The 13,510-nt window shown below is 47.6% G+C and overlaps 1 protein-coding gene across 4 annotated transcripts in view; it reads right to left on the bottom strand.

Annotated features, from left to right (window-relative positions):
• IRF2 (interferon regulatory factor 2) overlaps nucleotides 1-10,519 on the bottom strand; it is an 87,656-nt gene extending 77,137 nt beyond the window's left edge. For 2 of the 4 annotated variants that reach the window (XM_010377922.2, XM_010377923.2), the window contains exon 1: nucleotides 9,310-9,506. The gene's annotated coding sequence lies outside the window, so the exon portion shown is untranslated. Of the gene's footprint in view, nucleotides 1-9,036; nucleotides 9,188-9,309; nucleotides 9,507-10,294 lie in introns of those variants that run through there. The other 2 variants (XM_030918810.1, XM_030918813.1) reach the window with 2 other exon arrangements.
• Nucleotides 10,520-13,510: the final 2,991 nt, after the last annotated feature.

Here is a 13,510-nt window from a genome sequence, read left to right as displayed (position 1 = left end):
AGGTGTTTTGTGTTTCCGCAGTATTCATATGTATAAAGAATGTTAACTGTAACGTGAGATCATATCTCAAGCCCTTCACAGTTACTGACAAAACATTATGTCCCAACTTCACCAAAAAGCCACCCATCTAAGTGTCTTCAAGTAGCCACAGCTGTCTGAGGACAAGGGCTTCCAAGAACCCGGCTAGGAAGGCCCTGGCTCTAGAGCCTGGTCCACACACGGAGGCAGAAAGGCTCGAGAATGGCCCCGTCCACGCACAGCCTCCTCAGCAGCACCCAGTGTGTTTTTTCTAACCTATCGTGGACCAGAGGTCAGGGCAGAGATGACATATTAGCACTCTCTTGAGAATATTTTTCTGGTTAAAAGGGTAATTGGTAATTGTGCTTGCTGTTTTAAATTTGGAAAATACAAAAATGTTTCAAGGAGGAAAAAAAAGCCAAACACTCACAATTCTACCATCAGAAAGATACATTTCCTTCCGGGTTTTTTAAAATACACCAATATACACAGACGTTTTTAAAATAAAATTAGAAGCACAATTTCACATTCTTTTTTCCCCACCCAGCCAACATAGATCATAAATATTTTCCCATCACCAAATGCTGCTCGAAAACACGAGCTTTGTAAGTTACCTATACTCTGTCTGGATGTGCCATAATTCGTTCAAATGTGTCCCTACTATTGGATATTTAAGTTGTTTCCAAGTTTTTATACAACAGAAGCTAATTCAATAAACATCCTTATACATAAATCTTTGTTCCCATCTCTGGTTACTTCACATAAGTAGGTTCCAAGAAGCAGAATTACTGGAACAGAGAGCTTAACATTTTTAAGACTTTAAGTATATAGCACCAAGGTAAATTCCAGAAAGTTTATTTCAATGTCGAATCCCGACTACAGTCACTGTGGAGTACCGAGTGCCCAACTCAGTGACCCACACTACCCAGTTATGGAATTCACAGTTCAGTTTTAACTTGTCCCATCTGTTCTTTAGGAAAACACATTATCAGCCCATTCTATGTCCCTGATTCCATATTTACCTCCCACAATCGGAACAGCACAATTACATTGATTTATCATTACAAACTACAAATATGAATGCATTAAATTATTACATGTGCCCTGAAAATATGTACATCTATTATGTATTCTTTCAAGAATTTAAAAATAAAATAAAAACAGTACCAAGGAAGATCGGTACGGGGGGAGAAGGGCCTAAGACAGCCATTACGGTATTTCCGTAGCTGCCTCCAAAGGCAACTTTAGATTGAGTTTGGGGCCTCACATAGTGAGTATCAATTTCCCCGTCCCCAAACAATGCATCAACACCGGCACAGTTATACATTCTGAGATGTGTACCATTAAGCAATTTTGTCATTGTGTGAACATCACAGAGCGTACTTTCACAAACCTAGATGGCGTAACCTCCTACACACCCAGGCTTATGATATGGCCTATGACTTCCAGGCTGCAAATATGTACTGCAGGTTACTGTACTGAGGCCTGTAGGCAACTGCAGCACAATGGCAAGTATTTGTGTATCTAAACATAGAAAAAGGTAGAGTAAAAGTCTGATATTATAACCTTATGGGGCCATAGTCATGCATGTGGTCCACTGTTGACCTAAATGTCATGATGCAGCAACGTAACTGTACCCCTAAGGTGACTTCAACCATGTCTCCAAGTGACAACTACTCACAACTTCATGTTTCCTTGTAGAATAATGTCAGCAGCTGCCTAGCAGTTTTCCCATCAGCCTTCATCATCCCCAGGATAAAAGGGTCTAACCCCAAAGTCAGCAGCGGACAGTCCTCCAGTCTTTTGACTGGTCCTTGGGTTATTACTAATTACCTAACCAACTTCAACTCACCCCTCCGACCTCTAACACTCTTTCAATGACATTTGTGCAGAAAATCTCCCTGCCTGATTACCTCTTCACTCTCTCCCATTCAAGAATCCAGGAGGCACTAGTCACCTGTTTCCTTTTCATCACCCCATCCCCCAACTCTCACTTTCCAACAGCCTCCTGTTCCTATCACCCGACACACCCACCATATCTAGGTGTTAAGACGCTCTCTTATCACCACTGTAATTTTTCTCATCTTCTCCAATAGATCTAGGATAAAAAGGACAAAAGAACTCTTTCAAAAATAACAAGGTAGATATTACTTGAAATAAAGCAATTTGTATGCAGTTCCTCCTCATCTGAAAGGTCAATCTCATGAAATGGGAAAATCGGTAGGATTGTAAGGTTAGGGGGCCAGGACAGCGTATTCTATCTACAGAGTACTTCTTTGGATCTTCCCAAAATCTGACATTCATAAGAACAATTAAAATGTAGGCTCAATAAGAACAAAGTAAAATGTATGCTCGTCTCTCCTTTGATGGCATTAGGTGTGCGAGTATCAAATGCCTTCAGCAGATAGCAACAGAGTGTTAAGTATGCCCAAATGAAATCATTTATGAAAATTATACAGAAAGTAGTTAATTCTCAAAAAATCTTCATTTAATGAAAACAGGACAGGCTTTTATCACACAAAATCCTAAATTAAGGTATTTTGCTGAACTAGTCTTGCCTCTGGGATAAAAATACTTAGAATCCATAGTCAGAAAGAACCGCATACACCTGCTTCTCATCCGCAGACATTCTCTGTCAACTCTGCTCTTTCTTGCTTATCAGAAGGGAACACTAAACTGATAAAAGAGTTATAAACCAAAACAGAAACAAAACCAAACCAAACACCTAATTGTCCATGGCCTTCCTGGACAGAGACAAATACATAAAACAAAATAAAGTCCTTCTTCCCTCTTCAAAATGGAAAATTCGGCTGGGCGTTGTGGCTCACACCTGTAATCCCAGTACTTTGGGAGGCCGAGGCAGACAGATCACCTGAGGTCAAGAGTTCGAGACCAGACTGGCCAACATGGCGAAACCCTGTCTCTACTAAAAATACAAAAATTAGCCGGGTGTGGTGGCAGGCACCTGTAATCCCAGCTACTGGGGAGGCTGAGGCAGGAGAATCAGTATAACCCAGGAAGCGGAGGTTGCAGTGAGCCGAGATCACACCACTGCACTCCAGCCCAGGAGACAAGATCAAGACTCTGTCTCAAGGCCGGGCGCGGTAGCTCAAGCCTGTAATCCCAGCACTTTGGGAGGCCGAGACGGGCGGATCACGAGGTCAGGAGATCGAGACCATCCTGGCTAACACAGTGAAACCCCGTCTCTACTAAAAAATACAAAAAAACTAGCCGGGCGAGGTGGCGGCGCCTGTAGTCCCAGCTACTCTGGAGGCTGAGGCAGGAGAATGGCTTAAACCCAGGAGGCGGAGCTTGCAGTGAGCTGAGATCTGGCCACTGCACTCCAGCCTGGGCGGCAGAGCGAGACTCCGTCTCAAAAAAAAAAAAAAAAGACTCTGTCTCAAAAAAGAAAAAAAAAGGAAAATTCAATGTATCACAAACTTAACATGAGTCCCATTTCTGTAGGGCAAGCAAGGTCAAGTGGGCAGAGCCAACACAGTGACCACAGGCCCCTGTCCAAAGAGCTCTTTAAAATGTGGAAAGAGGTTTCATCTGAGCCAAGGAAGAGATCAACTATTTGGCCCTGGGAAGAGACCCTTGATTCAGTGGCTTTCCATTTTTGCTCTGGCCACACACCTGATGGAGACTAGGGAACAGGGATCCAATGGGGAATAAGAGGCTCGTTATTCAGGGCAGGAAGGGGAAGGAGGGGAAAGGGGGCTATAGATAATCTCAAATCTAAAGGGTCCTGTGTAATTTCTAAAAGTCCCCTCCCCGGGCGATTTTCATTATACACATAGGTTGTCTCCTAAGGAAGACAGAACTATCCAGCCACGTCTTACAGAGTGAAAACTTCCAAAGGGGGAAGTGATTGGATTACTAAAAGGCCACTCTAGGCATCTGAGTTCATGCACCTTCCACCACAGAGCCTTGTACACTGCTGGCTGTCAACAAATATTTAATAAACAAATGAAATAATAACACAATGTCTGCATTTAAGAAAACTATTGCATGTGTTACTATGTTTAACAAAAATCAATTATTCATTTAAAATAATTGCTTGGGGTCCCTGGATCCCCAAGCAGAGCTCATTGATGGATGGCCCCGGCTAGTCTCAGTGCCTCAGAAAGCCTCACGGGATGGTGAGTTTCTCTACACAGAGCTGGCCAGCCTGTCCAACACACCACGGGTCTCTACATTTGGCTAAACAAGATCAACTAGATTTGATGATACCCGTTTTCTCAAGGCAGTCAGGAGTTCTGACTGGAAGTCATATGTGTTTCTGAGGAATAAAAATGGGCACAAGGGCCAAGTGCAGTGGCTCATGCCTGTAATCCCAGCACTTTGAGATGCTGAGGAGGGAGGATCATTTGAGGCCAAGGGTTTGAGACCAGTCTGGGCAACACAGCGAGACCCCGTCTCTACACAAAAATGTATGTCGGGCTTTGGGGTGGCACATGCCTGTTGTCCCAGCTACTCAGGAGACTGAGGCAGGAGGATCACTTGTGCCCAGGAGTTTGAGCCTGTAGTGAGCTATGATCGAACCACTGCACTCCAGCCTGGTCGACAGAGTGACACTTTAACTCTGATAAAAGAAAAAGGGTACATGAAGTCTTCTGAAATAAACACAATTTGTTTCAGAGACAGTTTGTCGTAAGATGGAGCTTCTGAGGGGAAACATTATTTTTAGGAGATCTTTGAAGGTCAATGCCAAGACTTCAGGCCTGCTGCTTGTTCTGAATCCAAAGAGTCCCAGATGGAGTCCCAGGGATAAAGGGGACCTGTGAGCTGGGTTTCCTGCTTGTGTGTTTTCCTTGGTACTCTATAAAAAATACTGGCTTCATGTTCAAATCTGGACCCTATATGTTATTCATCATTCTTTGTTCTTTGGTGATAAAGTTTGATGGAACCTCCTCACCCACTTTTCCATCAGTCACTCCCGCCACCAGAGCCACTCCTCAATTCAGCACACTATGCACTAAGCTGGCATCGTGCACCGACCACTGATTGCACTCAGGCCAAACACAGGGGGCCAATGGGGCAGGCAGAGAGAGAAGGTCCTGACCTCCTATGCCTGTGCAGGAAGGAACATCATGTCCCATACAGATGAAAAGAAGAACTAATTTTTACTAATAATAACTGACATTTCACCAGTTTCGTTTATTTGCATATATTATGTATTTTAATATAGGTTATAAATATATACTATCAGTTATATTTACTTTCATGTATGTTGTCACATATACAGTGTTGGGCACACAGTAAGCATTCAATAAATGCACATGAGCCAAGATGGTAAAGCAGGCCAGTGCGGTGGCTTATGCTTATAATCCCAGCACTTCAGGAAGCTGAAGTGGGCAGATCACCTGAGGTCAGGAGTTCGAAACAAGCCTGGCCAGCATGCTGAAACACTGTCTCTACTAAAAATACAAAAATTAGCCAGGCATGGTAACACACGCCTGTAATCCCAACTACTCAGGAAGCTGAGGCACAGGAATTGCTTGAACCTGGAAGCAGAGTTCTGCAGTGAGCTGAAATTGTGCCACTGCACTCTCGTCTGGGCGACAGAGCAAGACGCTGTCTCCAAAAAAAAAAAAAAGATGGTAAAAGCAAAATACTAACATCAGCCCAGTGCACACCTGCAATGACAGATAATGAAGAAGCTGACAGGAGAGTGAAGAAGATTCAGACTAAAGCACAGAGAGGCTTGGGAAGATTTTCTTATCTGATATAAAGAGGGAAAATACATTGGTCCAATCACTATTATTTCCATATCATTTGGTCTCCATGGATACCACCTAACTTTCCTTCTGAAAGGAAGAAATTCACTGACAATATCGGATTTCACTGTTAAATATTTTTGATACTTTACATAAAACAGTTATTCCATGTTTAATCTTTTATCATTATTTATATACGCTCAGAAGTAAAATCCCTCCTTGCTGGAAATTCCATGAGAAAGACAGTGTCTAATCCAGTCATGATTATCTGGCCCTTTTACATTAAGAATAATCTGATAGAATTTTGAAAGTTAATGCCTTACACATTTGTAGACTGCCATAATTTATGCAATGTTCTTTCATATACAGTATCTCAATTGTTCATGAAAGCAACACTATGAGACAGTTAAGAATTATTACTACCCTCCTTACAGCTAACCCCAAAAGGTAGTAACTGTATGTATTTTTTTGTGGTTAATGGTCAGCTCACTAACCAGAACACAACCTAGCGTAAAGATACTGTCTTTCTCGCTGTCAGTTGAGTACACAGTGGCTAGCACTGTGTCTGGCTTTTAATAGATGTGCTAAGGATATTTATTGAGTGTCTACCTAAATTATCTTGTCTGCATTAAGCCCTTTTTGGTATAAGGCAGATAAGGGAACTATAACCCAGATACTCAATTTAGATAGAGTACAGTGGTTTTTCACTATAAAAAGCATATTATGAGAAAATGCTCTAAAAACAACAGAGTTTTGTACGAGATGAGGTTAAGAATAAAAATATAACATCGTTGGTAACATGAGAAAATTGATGCACATCAAATGTGGAGTATCCAAAGTTTCTATTTTTCCAGTAACTTTAAACATCTTTCACTCTGGTACGCTATTTGCCTAATAAAGTGTTTCAGAAAGTGGGATAAAGGTGGGACCATTGTTCATAGGGCTGTCAGAACTTCATGGCGCGCATGTGTTTGCCATAATTTGCTTCCAGTTTGACTACAAATCCTTGCTTTTGATTATGATGACATTTTTACAGGTAAGTAAATCCGAAATAACTGGAACTTTCTCTAACAAAAAAAATGACAACTCACTGAGAATGAAATATGTAAATGTTTAATTTTAACAAGCAGTTATAAATCGTAACAGACAAGAACTCTAGGATCTAAGAGACCAAAATGTAATTTCTTACACAACAAAGTTACAAGTTATAATCGTTCACTAATTACAGTGAAATTCCGGACTTTGACACATCAATCAATAGATGTTCCAACGTTCCCCCTAGAGAGCCCAGTTCAAGTCTTAAATACTCCATCTGCTGAAGTTTCCTCAGAAAAGGCTCCTTTTCCCAGGCTTTTTTAGGTTTCTATTTTTGCCCCTTCTCCCCCTAAAAGAAGAATAAAGGAAAGTTGGGGAAATCAGAGAATCCTGAATCTTTGTGCGCGGTGAAGTTAAACCGTCCCCCTCTGGGCCTGGTGGGGATAACTGCATCTGCCTGGCATCAAGGCTATCCACTGCCTGGTCTAACCCCAGACCCCCTTGTGCACCTGCCCTTAAGCACCAAAAACTGAACTGCTCGAAGAGAACATACAGGAGAGAGGAAAACTAGTAACTGACTGCAGGCTTGACAGCAGTCTCGGTGATTCCTGAAAATCCACAACAGGAAATCTAACGATCCTCCATCCCTCCTGGCCATTCATCAAAAGCAGACGAGTCACAGCCATAGGGAGGCCGGTGGCTGAAGACGAAATGCCAGCACCACTTTTCCTCATTTAGAACTGAGTTTTCTCCTTCCATAACCAAGGACAAGGAGCAACCGGAGGGAGGTGGTTGAAGAGGGAGGGGGCGGGTAATATGTCCCCAAGTTTCAGACAGTAGCGGGTTAGAAACGAGCGAAAGCCACCTCGCTCTTCTGAGCTACCTCGGCTGCCAGTCCCCGGGATCACATCCGCAGCCGATCGCCAAGGGTCCGGCCTACACAGACTGACCCGGGCGTTTCACCTGGTGCCCGACCACGGCCCTGGCGCCCGGCCCAGGCTGCCAGCCTCCTTCCCCTCCCCCGCTTCTTAGGGAACAAGGAGGAGACGGTGGCAAACGCACCCAGACCGGGGGCCAAGGAGAGACGCTGGCGCGTGCTGGGAGGGGCATGAGTTACACCCGCGACCCTTGGAACTTGGAACGCTTCCCCAGCCCTGGCGGGCGCTGGCCCCCAGACCGTGCCACTGGGAGCAGGCGGGCGCCGCGATTGGCCGCCGCCGGCTTCACTCGGTGGGCGAGCCCTACCGGCGAGGCGGAAAGGAAGTGGCGGCCGCCGCGGCTTTGCACCAACCATGTTCGGCCAGCGGGCGAATGTCACCCGGCGCCCGGAGCCGGGTCGGAGGGCACGGGGCGGGCACTCGCGTCCCCCCCCGCCGCGCCCCGCGCCCCGGGACCCCGAGGGGACGCCGGCGCCCACGGCGCCGCTCGGTCCCCGGAGGCTCCCCGCCCCCACCTCGCCCGTTCCGTAGCCGAGGCGGGTCAGGCCCAGCGCGCGAGGCCGGCCGGGGGCGCCTGCGGGGACCCGGGGGCGCACGGCGCTAGGCCGCGGCCCCGGCGGCTGACCCCTCGGCGCGGTGCCCTCCCGGGACGCGCCGCCCAGGCCCCTCGCGCGCCGGGACAAGTGCAATGACAAAGCCCCAGGGTGCGACCGGGCGCTGGCCGGCGGGAAGGAGGACGCGGCGTCCCTTCCGAGCGGCGGCGGCGGCGGCGGCGGCGGCCCAGCCCCCAGGAAGCAGGGCGCGTCGGCCAGGCCCGGCGCCCGGCCCGGCTCGGAGCCCGCCCTCCTGCCCCGGCCGCTGGCACCCGACGCCCGCGACCCGACTCCGAGCCCGGCAGGCAGGCGAGCCCCGGGACCGCCGCGGGGCGCCCCAGCAAGTTTCCTCTGGCCGTGGCTGGAGGCGCTCCTCCCGGCCGGGGCGCGGGCGCGGGCAGCCGGGCGGGCGGCGGTGCCTGCTTATTTACGGTGGAGGCAGCCTGGAGAGACGCCGCCGCGGGCACCGAGAAGGACCCGCTCCCCTCCTTCGGATCCGCTGGCGGCGGTGGCTGCACACACATACGCGCACACACAAACACGCACATACACACAATTTTGTTTTAAATGAGGCCCGACTCCAGCGGACCTGCACCCCCACACACAACACCTGGGGCGCAGAAGCACACACAGCAGGTCTGTGTCCAGGGAGCCACCTCTCCGCATCTGCAAATCCAAAAGTGAAATTAAACCTCCACCAACCTCCTCCTCCTCCTCCTCCTCCCTCTCTACCTCCTCCTCCTCCTCCTCGCAGCCTCAGCAGCCCCAGTAGCAGCAGCAACAGCAGCAGAACCTGCTTCCCCTAAAATCAGACGATCCATAATTGCGCCGACTGTTCCTCCAAAAATCGGTATTAATATTTATGAACCCCGGCATTTTCCGTCTGCAAAACATCGTGTCAAGGCATCAGGACACGCATACACACACGGCCCCCCACAGTCCCCAGAAACATGCCCTCGAGAGAAACACACGCACAGTCACAACTATTATTTGAAAAAATGTTACCTCTCAGTGTGCTTTTTTCACGCTACCAATACAATTCCGCAAGGTATAAGTGTTGCTAGGGTGTGTGAAATGGAAATGAAAGCCCGTCAGTTGAATAATCGCAGGAGCAAAACTAAAAGTTACTCCCCGGCTTGCCTGAGAACAGTCCAGATCGAAAGCAAAACAAGGAGAGGAAACTGCGAAGAGCCGCGGCTGGAAATCCCCCCACCCCCCGCCCTCCTCCGGCCGCGCTCCCTCCCTCGCCTCCCCTCTCCGCCCTCCTCCCTCCGCCCTTCCTCCCCAGTGTTTGTTTCAAGCTTGTGCAACCAGGAGGTGGAGGCGGAGGGAGGGCGCGAGCGGCCGGGCCCGGAGGTGCGGAAGTTCGCCGCCGCAGCTCATTGGCGGGCAGCGCCGCTTTCATCATTTCTCGGAAAAGTCAATTTCATTTTCGCTTCCCCAGGTCCCGGCGGCGGGAGCAACAAGCAGCGGCTCGTGAGTCGGTGGCTCGCACCCAGGGGCGCCCGCACGCGCCGCTAGAGCGCCCGAGTCGCGGTCCGGGGTGGGGGGCGCAGGCCCGCGGAGGTAGGGGAGGAGGGCGGGCACCCGACTGTCCATCCTCTGGGTGGCCTGAAGGTTCCAAGAGGGCGTCCGGCGAAAGCACGGGGCTCCGACCATCCGGTTAGCAGGGCTGGTGTGACTGCTTAGAGCGAATGAAAATTCGTTTTGTGACACTGACCACTTCCAAGGAATGAAAGGAGCAGTCAGCCGAAACGACAGCATTGCTTGCGTCCTTACCTAATTGGAACCTTATCCGTGGTTGGGGGTGCCACCATTGGAGGGGCCGCCCCGCCCTCTGACACCACCTGGCACTCCGCTCCACTTAGTAGCTAGAACGAAAAGGAGGCCCATCCCCCAGTAAGTCACAGCCCACGCCAGGATGAGTTATGGAGCCTGTGCGACCGAAGTTTCTTCATTGCAGGGCGAGGTGGACAAGGGTGTGACTTACTTTGACTTCAAGACGTCTTGGTGGTGGCTGGTTCTGAGAGAGGCTTTATACTGGAGCACTTCCAGCAAAATTCGGCTTGGGCCTCCTTAAGTCACTGGTCTCGGTTTTCATCCAAAGCCGAAGGCCTCAGTTTTCAAGTTTGTAAATGGAGATAAATGAGAGAAGAAGGTACAGCCCGCGTGACAGGTGCAGCAAGCAATGCAACTTCCTTGGGACCTACCCTTTGTGGTTCCTTGCTTTAAAAAAAAAAGTATAGATTCACATTTAGTTAGACTTGTTTCTTCCTCGCATGCAGTTTCATCAGTCTTTTCCCAGACTTCTGTACACAACAGAGAAAGTTCCTTCCTGGGAGACCATAGCTGTTTGTATGTAAACAGTTGCCTTAAAAAAAAAAAAAAAAAGATAAGAAAAAAACTCCAACACCTCTCTGTCACAAAAGTATTGAATTACATAGACTGGAGAAATGAAAGTATCCAAGTAAACGCGTGTGGTAAGGAAATAGCTAAGGGTTCAGGATTCTGTTTTGTGACTCTGGTCTCAGAAATAGACCTCACATACACATTATTCCTTATCCCCTCTATTGTAATATTCACTTTTTTTTTTTTTTTAAAGAGACAGGGTAGGCCGGGCGGGGTGGCTCATGCCTGTAATCTCAACACTTTGGGAGGCTGAGGCAGGAGGATCACCTGAGGTCGGGAGTTCGAGACCAGCCTGACCAACATGGAGAAACCCTGTCTCTACTAAAAATACAAAATTAGCCAGGCATGGTGGCACATGCCTGTAATCCTAGCTACTCGGGGAGGCTGAGGCAGGAGAATTGCTTGAACCCAGGAGGCGGAGGTGGTGGTGAGCCAAGATCGTGCCATTGCACTCCAGCCTGGGCAATAAAAGAGAAACTCTGTCTCAAAAACAAATAAAGAAGAGACAGAGAGAGGGTCTTGCTCCGTCACCCAGGCTGTGCTATATCATAGCTTACTGTAACCTTGAACTCCTGGCCTCAAGCGATCCTCCTGCCTCAACCTCCCAAGTAGCTGGGACTACAGACCTGCAACAGCGCCTGGCCCAGCCACTGACTTTCTTATGTCATATAGCAATGATCACTAAGGTAAAGTCTATACAAACTATAGAATAGTCATTCTTTACCCAACCCGGGGACACAAGTTAAAAACCTAGTATTCTTTTTTTTTTTTTTTTTTCTCCTGTACCAAAACAATCATCTTCCTTTATTTTCCCTGGAGCGGGAAGAGGAGAGTCGAGAGGAAGGGAGGAATGCAAGGTGTCACTTTGAACTTCTCATTCACCACACACGTGAGATTCCACTCTCATGTCATCAGCCTCTGTGCACAGGCCCCAGGTGAAAGAAATAATGAGGTCTAGTTGGACCAGCTAACACTGCCTGCCTTGTGTTTATAAAAGGCAGCTGCCTCTGTGGTGTGATTTCAGGGAAGCCAGACAGGGCTGGGGCCACGAACCTGTATCCTGTATCCTAACCACTTATCCATGCATGAGGCTAACTGGAAACTCACTTGCTGGGTACAGATAACTTCCCAACTATTGTGATGCTCATGCTTGACTTCCAAAGGAACATGTTTCAGGAAAGGCAATTGCCTTAATTATGGTCTTTGATAAGCAGGAAGAAGTTTGTTCCTTTTTTTCTTAATGTCCTGCTTTGTGCAACATGCATCCAATCAGTCATATCCTATTGACACTACCCCTAAATATCTCTGGGCCTGGCCCATGCCCAGGGCACTGCCTTCATTCAGTTATTGCACTTGCCTGCTGCCTGTGCTCCTGGTCTCCTGTTTGGACTCCTTCAGGTCAGCAGCCACATTACTGCCAAAATTCAGTAGAAAATTAACTTCAGGTAAAGCACAATTCCAACCCTAACACTGCCCCTCAAAAGCCTCTCTGTTACCTTCAGAATAAAGGCCATATTATTTGACAAGACACATAAAGTCCATTGTAATCCGGCACCAAACGACCTTTCCAGCCTCATCTCCTGCCACTGTGCCCCACAAGCCCTACATCCCTCCGTTGCCAAACCAGCCTCCGTTCCTTTTTGTCAAACAACAGAGCTGTCCTCTTGTTCATTGTTTTATCTTTAGCATGGTGCCCGGCACACAGGCATCGAAATACTTGTGAATTAATAATTACTTGCTCTTTTCATCATGCTCTCATAAAATATTTCAGACTTGATCAGAGTCTTGTATTATATTTTAATAGCTTTTTAATATAAATGTAACTAGTGTCTTTTTGTACAGAATTTGGAAGATGCAAGAATGGTGAAAGAAGAACATAAGCCACCTGACATCTCACTAGTCAGGAATAGACCTGTGGATATTTTTATGTATTTCCTTCTAGTGATCTTTCTAAGGAACCATTTCCAATCCTCATCTCCTCCGTCTCTGTGTAGGATTTAAAAATGCTGACTGTGCAGCCTGCTCTCTGCGATGCCCATGTGACAGCCTGCTGTCCTATTCTAGTTCTTGGCCGGCTCCTCATCTGCTGCCAGCCCCCTAAATTATGGTGTTTCCAGGCATTCTATCCTCAACCCTCATATTTTCTCATTCTACATGCTTTATCTTTGGGTGCTCTCCTCCACGCCCAGGGCTTCAGATATCACTATTTGCTGATGGACTCAAAATCTGTAACTTCTGAGCTCTGGACACATTAACTCCTACACATGCCTCAGGTGCAACAAATTATGTATGTCCCAAATAAGAGAGAACATCTTTTCCACAACCTTGCACTGTTCACTTCATTGATTAGCTGGGAAACTGGAGGACTCACAGACTGCCCCCTTTCCTTAGTCCCGGGGCCTCCCTGAAGCATGGGTGTTACTTGCAATTTTCCAGGCCTCTAAACTCATAAAACATAAGATAGAATGAATTTCTGTTCTTAGGCCCTTGATGACATGTCACTGCAAACCAAATACGTACCAACAAACCAAAACACCCGCATGGTACTGATACAGTCAAGAAGTATTTCTTAGCCCTTTAATGAGATGCATATAATAATGAATCTCTGTGGAAACTACAGCCTTTCTGGAAGCCTGTGTAAAAAAGTAGGTGCGGTGGCTCATGCCTGTAATGCCAGCACTTTGGGAGGCTGAGGCAGGCAGATCACGAGGTCAGGAGATCGAGACCATCCCAGCCAACATGGTGAAACCCCATCTCTACTAAAAATACAAAAACTTAGCCAAGCGTGGTGGCAGGC

This window comes from Rhinopithecus roxellana, chromosome 2, assembly GCF_007565055.1.
Source record: "Rhinopithecus roxellana isolate Shanxi Qingling chromosome 2, ASM756505v1, whole genome shotgun sequence".
NCBI classification, from domain to species: Eukaryota; Metazoa; Chordata; class Mammalia; order Primates; family Cercopithecidae; genus Rhinopithecus; species Rhinopithecus roxellana.
Note: the sequence above shows the minus strand (reverse complement) of the source record. Positions and strands in the feature narration are given on the sequence as shown.